We start from the raw sequence: 6,865 nt of genomic DNA on the forward strand, positions 1-6,865 counted from the left end.
TGATACTGGTGCTAATCAAATGCCCATGGCCTACGCAGCAGCAAATGGGCATCACCATCCGTTGACAGTTCGAGCCCCCTCTCCGCTCCTCTTCTTTGGATAATTGGATTGCCGTTTCCCTGCTGCCTGGCTGCCTCGTCCCGTCCAGCGGCGAAATGATTCCTGTTTTCTTTCTTCTGGTTTCTTTTTTCTCCCTCCCTCTCTCTCGTCTTCAGTCCTCTACAGGATTCTGACAGCCTGTGCAGGGTGTGGTTTCGTAGCGGCGACTGACTGAGGTGCCATCTTATCTTGGTTGCATTTTTCTTTTCTTAAGTGATGCGCTTGGTCAGGCATGTCTCTTTCTTTTGTTCACTCATCCGAGGAAATATCCGCAAAATGGCGCTCTCTTAATCAAATGATAGTATTTTATTAAAGCTGCTGCCTTATCTTGTCTTAGCTGTATTTTCTTTTCTTAACTGATGACGTGCTTAGGTCAAGCATGTCTCTTTCGTTTGTTCATCGGAATAAACATTCACAGCGTCACCCTCTTGGAGCATCTACGGCCGGACTTGTTAAATCTGACCCTCAAACAACCAGTCACCTCTTAAAAAATGCATTCCACATCCGGATATCTTAATTTAGAAATCTTAAATCCATATTATTACATGCAACGCAACGATCTTTGATGGGAGCTTCGTCCGGTTCCGTTCCCGCCCGGCCGGCTCCGCCCTGGCCATGTTCGGTGGCTGGTTGCGCCCTCAGAGTGTTGGTCCGGTCACCGGCAAGCTAGGGTAGGGCATGGGACACGAGCCGGCTCACAGGACTCAAGGCGCCGCCGTCTTCCATGCCCCACTCTTTCTCGTCCGAGTCCGGAACCCGTCGGGTGCCGGTGGACGTTAGATCAATGAAGGATCCGTCGGGGGACAAGTCGCCGACGTCCACCACGATGCGGCTGCGTCGCCCGGACTGATGGGCCATACGGGGCCATCCGGCGAGGCAGCTACGACCTGCCTAGCGCCGAATCCATGCGTCATTTGGGTGAACGCAGTGGATTCCCGACGGATGGAGTTCGAGCGCAGCCGTGTACGGGCCTCCTCCCCGGGCGCGGCGGAGCGCAAGCCGGACGGCCATCTCCTCCTTGGAGCCGCATGGGATGAGCTCGGAGTCGATGGATCTGGAGGTGAAAGACTCAGATCCGCTGCCCGCCATGCCGGAGACGACCAGAAGGAGCTGGAGATGAGTTTGGGTGGCGGAGGGAAGTGGAGGGGAGGGGAGTGAAGTGGCTAGGGTTTGGTCCGACGAACAGATTGTAAGGATTTTATGTGGGGTCGGGTGGGCCAGGGTGGGCCGGGTCCGACGTGGCGGGCGTGCCCGGACGCCCCCATATCCGCCCCATATATTGGGCTGGATATGGGGGGTGCCGGTCAGTCCGGACGTTTGTCTGAGTTAAAAATATCGTGACCGGACAGTGACCGGGTGGCTCGTCCGGGTGTATGAGGGGGGTTTGAGGTGCCCAGCTGCTCTTAATCAGACGATATGTTAGGTTTTTTAGCATGCAGCAAAAGCTTTGCCGGCCGATGTATTGGGAAGAAGTGGAAAAGCAAACAGCACAAGGGGTCCGGTGCCACGCATTTGCACGGCACGGCAAGAGCCTGGGATCCGGGCAGGCAGCAATGATCACTGCTAATTACAGGAATAGTGCTTGACAGTCCAGACCCCCTCGAGAAGAGATGGGCAGGCAGTACTGGTCGCACAGCGGGCAGGCAGTATGGGACTGCACACCATCGCCATTCGTTGTGTTAAACATGTTGTATATTGCGTGTGTTGTATGTTGTTAGGATAGGTTAGGTGTTGAGATAAGATCCTAGTAGTTAGTTTAAGAGATCAATCTCCACCTGACCTAAACCCTAGCCCCCTTGTATCTTGTGTGCCGCCTTTTGGTGGCTATATAACACGCAACATGCGCCCCTGCTAAGGCATGCGCTTCATCACCTATTTCCACATGGTATCAGAGTCAGGTTCTTCCATATGTCTAGGTTATGTCGTCCTCCTCCTCCTCTCACGCCATGGCTATGCCCTCCCTTGCTGCCCTCGGCCACACCATCACGGAGAAGCTCACCCACGACAACTTCCTGGTGTGGAAGGCCCAGGTACTCCCGCATATCAGGGCCGCCGCGATGATGGGCTACCTTGACGGCTCGATCAAGGAGCCCGCTGCTGTCATCGTCTCCAAGAAGGACAACGCCGGGAAGAAGGAGATCACCGAGACGCCTAACCCAGAACATGCGATCTGGGTCACTCAAGACAAACAGGTGCTCACTTTTTTGCTTGCCTCCTTGTCCCGAGAGGTTCTGATGCAGGTCTCGAACCACACCACCGCTGCGGGAGTCTGGCATGCTCTGGTGGAAAGCTTCTCTGCGCAGTCGCGGGCACGCCAGATTCAGCTTCGCTCGGCGATCGGGAACGCGTGTAAGGGCGATCTCTCTGCCGCCGCCTACTTCACCAAGATGAAGGGGCTTGCAGATGAGCTCGCCGCCGCCGGGAAACCGCTCGATGAAGACGACATCGTCTCGCACATCTTGGAGGGCCTCATGCACGAACCCGATTACAACGGCTTTGTGACCGCCATCTCTACACGCGCTGTCACCGATCAACCGATCGGCCTCAGCGAACTCTTTTCGCTGCTGCTCTTCGCGGAGTCACGGATCGCCGCCCAGCAAGCAGCCTACACCGTCCATCACTCCACCAACCTCGCCGCAAAGGGTGGTCGAGGCGGCTACGGCAGCGGACATGGCGGCCAGGGTGGTGGCCGTGGTGGCCACAACGACGGCAACTACAACGACAACTCAGGTGGCGGTGCGCTGCGCCAACAGGGTGGTGACCGCGGTGAGCGCGGTGACCGCGAGCGCTGCCAGATTTGCAAGGAGGAAGGCCACGGTGCGTGGCGCTGCAGGAAACGGTTTGACAAGAGCTACAAAAACAATGTGCATAATCCAGTAGGCGGCGGTGGTGGCGGCGGACGCGGCGGTGGTGGGCGTGGTGGCGGCGGCGGCGGTGGCAACTCTCGCTCCGCCAACTCTGCCCACTCCTATGGCGTAGATACCAACTGGTATCTCGACACCGGCGCCACTGACCATGTCACGGGGGAATTGGAGAAGCTGGCCATTCGAGACCGCTACACCGGCACCGACCAGATCCACACAACAAGTGGGCAAGGTATGGACATAGCACATATTGGTCATTCAGTATTATCTACTCCCTCTGGTTCCCTCCACTTAAACAACATCCTCCATGCCCCTAGTGCCGACCAGAGCCTTCTTTCATCTTATAATCTTATGCGAGATAATGATGTTTTCATTGAACTTCACCCTGAATTCTTTCTTGTCAAGGATCAGGCTACCCGGAGAACAATCCTTCAAAATAAGAGTAGATGGGGCTTGTTCCCCGTGACCGGATGGCAAAGTGCCCCTCAACGCCAAGTTCTTGCTGCCATCAAACCCTCCACCTCTCGGTGGCACAAGCGCCCAGGGCACCCAGCTCTTTCGGTAGTTCAAAAGATTCTTCGCGACTTCAAGCTTCCTGTTTTGAATAAACAAGATCACCTACTAGTGTGTGATGCGTGTCAAATGGCCAAGAGCCATCAGTTTCCTTATTCTCGTTCTACTAGTGAGTCCACAGCTCCTTTAGAGCTTATTTTTCCAGATGTTTGGGGTCCTGGACCCGTCTCTGTAGGAAGACAGAAATACTATGTCAGTTTTATTGATGATTTTAGCAAGTTTAGTTGGATATATTTGCTCAAAAATAAATCTGATGTCTTTAAAAAATTTCGTCTCTTCCAAGCTCATGTTGAACGACTCTTTGATCGCAAGATCATTGCCATGCAAACCGATTGGAGTGGGGAGTACCAATGGTTGAATTCCTTTTTTGAACGCATTGGCATCACACATCACGTTTCTTGCCCACATGCTCATCAACAGAACGGCTCTGCCGAGCGGAAACACAGACACATCGTAGAAGTTGGCCTCTCTTTACTTGCTCACGCCTTTATGCCACTCAAGTTTTGGGACGAAGCGTTCCTTACTGCCGTTTATCTTATAAACCGCATCCCTAGTAGAGTTATCAAGAACCAAACACCTCTAGAACGACTCTTCGGCACTAAGCCCAACTACTCTTTTCTTCGCATTTTTGGGTGTGTCGTCTGGCCCAACTTGCGTCCCTTCAATAAGCATAAGCTTGAATTTCGGTCCAAGCAATGTGCTTTCCTCGGATACAGCACTCTTCATAAGGGCTATAAGTGTCTTGATATCTCCTCTGGTCGTGTCTATGTTTCACGCGATGTTATCTTTGATGAGCAAGTTTTTCCTTTCGCCAGTATTCACTCCAATGCTGGTGCACAGCTTCAAAAAGAATTACTTCTTCTCCCCTCTCATCTTCTTCCATCTCCTCATTTTGCTCAAGGGGGAGCGGATCTTGCTATTGACAATATGTCCTTGTCTAATACTAAAGACCCAGCTGAAAGTGTGCAGGAAATAGGGCAGCCGAACATTGAGGATTTTGGTGAAAATTCGTATGATTTTATGCAAGAAACTGATAACATGCATGCAGCCACAGAAGATCCTCAGGTGGCCTCGGGATCGGCGGCGGCAAGCGGATCAGCTGCGAGATCCGCCCCTAGCGTGGCGCCAGGCGAATCCACACCGGGATCCGTGTCCACGAGCGGGAGGCCAGGCGGGCGCCCCGATTCGTCGCATGGGCCAGCTGCACCAGGAGAATCCACGCCGGGATCCACGTCTACAGGTGGGGGGCCAGGCGGGCGCCCTGAGCCATCGCGTGGGCTAGCTGCGCGTCCCACCGCGTCGTCCCCGCGGTCACCTGACGGACCGACCAGGAGCAGGCCCCGTGCGCCCCACGAGGCGGGGCGTGTGGAACCTGGCGTGGCGCGGTCTCCCTCCAACTCGGAACTGCCAAGTGGCAGTTCGCCATCGGCTGCCGCATCGGATCCTCCTGGCTCTCTGTAGGCAGGGGACTCGGGATTTTCTGCACCTGCGTCTCCTGCGTCCGACTCTGCTGTTTCAGCTACGCACGATCGCCTCCAGCTACAGCATGCTCGGCCAGCTCCACCTCCTCCTGCTCGGTCTCACACTCGGTCCCAAAGTGGCATTGCGAAACCCAAGGTATATAAAGATGGTTGTGTTCGATGGGGTTCTTTTTGTGCCACAGGTGAACCGAAGAATCTGCATGATGCCCTTGGTGATCCTAAGTGGAGGCAGGCCATGGATGAAGGATTTTCAGCCCTAGTAGCAGACAAGACATGGCACTTGGTTCCATCGGTCCGAGGGAGAAACGTGATTGACTGTAAATGGGTGTACAAGGTGAAACGCAAGTCTGATGGCACGATTGACAGGTACAAGGCACGTCTTGTGGCCAAAGGTTTTAAGCAAAGGTATGGAATTGATTATGAGGATACCTTTAGCCCTGTGGTAAAAGCTGCAACTATCCACTTGGTTCTTTCCGTTGCAATATCTAAGAATTGGTGCATACGACAACTAGACGTAAAGAACACGTTTTTGCATGGTGTTCTGGAAGAAGAGGTGTTTATGAGGCAGCCTCCTGGGTATGAAATTTCAGCTTTACCACGACACGTTTGCAAGCTTCACAAAGCCATTTATGTAAGTGCATCTAGTGCCCCTTAGTGACTTTGGTGTATTGAAGTGAAGGAAATATGCCCTAGAGGCAATAATAAAGTTATTATTTATTTCCTTATATCATGACAAATGTTTATTATTCATGCTAGAATTGTATTAACCGGAAACATAATACATGTGTGAATACATATACAAACAGAGTGTCACTAGTATGCCTCTACTTGACTAGCTTGTTGATCAAAGATGGTTATGTTTCCTAACCATAGACATGTGTTGTCATTTGATTAACGGGATCACATCATTAGGAGAATGATGTGATTGACATGACCCATTCCGTTAGCTTAGCACACGATCATTTAGTATATTGCTATTGCTTTCTTCATGACTTATACATGTTCCTATGACTATGAGATTATGCAACTCCCATTTACCGGAGGAACACTTTGTGTGCTACCAAATGTCACAACGTAACTGGGTGATTATAAAGGAGCTCTACAGGTGTCCCCAAAGGTACATGTTGGGTTGGCGTATTTCGAGATTAGGATTTGTCACTCTGATTGTCGGAGAGGTATCTCTGGGCCCTCTCAGTAATGCACATCACTTAAGCCTTGCAAGCATTGCAACTAGTGAGTTAGTTGTGAGATGATGTATTACGGAACGAGTAAAGAGACTTGCCGGTAACAAGATTGAACTAGGTATTGAGATACTGACGATCGAATATCGGGCAAGTAACATACCGATGACAAAGGGAACAACGTATGTTGTTATGCGGTCTGACCGATAAAGATCTTCATAGAATATGTGGGAGCCAATATGAGCATCCAGGTTCCGCTATTGGTTATTGACCGGAGACGTGTGTCGGTCATGTCTACATTGTTCTCGAACCCGTAGGGTCCGCATGCTTAAAGTTACGATGATAGTTTCATTATGAGTTTATATGTTTTGATGTACCGAAGGTTGTTCGGAGTTCTGGATGTGATCACGGACATGACGAGGAGTCTCGAAATGGTCGAGACGTGAAGATTGATATACTGGAAGCCTATGTTTGGACATCGGAAGTGTTCCGGGTGAAATAGGCATTTTACCAGAGTACTGGGAGGTTACCGGAACCCCTGGTAACTTAATGGGCCTTAATGGGCTAGTGGAGGAAGAGGAGAGGAGGCCAAGGGGCAGCCCCGTGCCCCTCCCTCCCCTCCCCCAAGTCTGAATTGGACAAGGAGGGGGGGCGGCGCCCCCTCTTT

The sequence above is a fragment of the Triticum dicoccoides genome, chromosome 5B (genome assembly GCF_002162155.2).
Source record: "Triticum dicoccoides isolate Atlit2015 ecotype Zavitan chromosome 5B, WEW_v2.0, whole genome shotgun sequence".
NCBI classification, from domain to species: Eukaryota; Viridiplantae; Streptophyta; class Magnoliopsida; order Poales; family Poaceae; genus Triticum; species Triticum dicoccoides.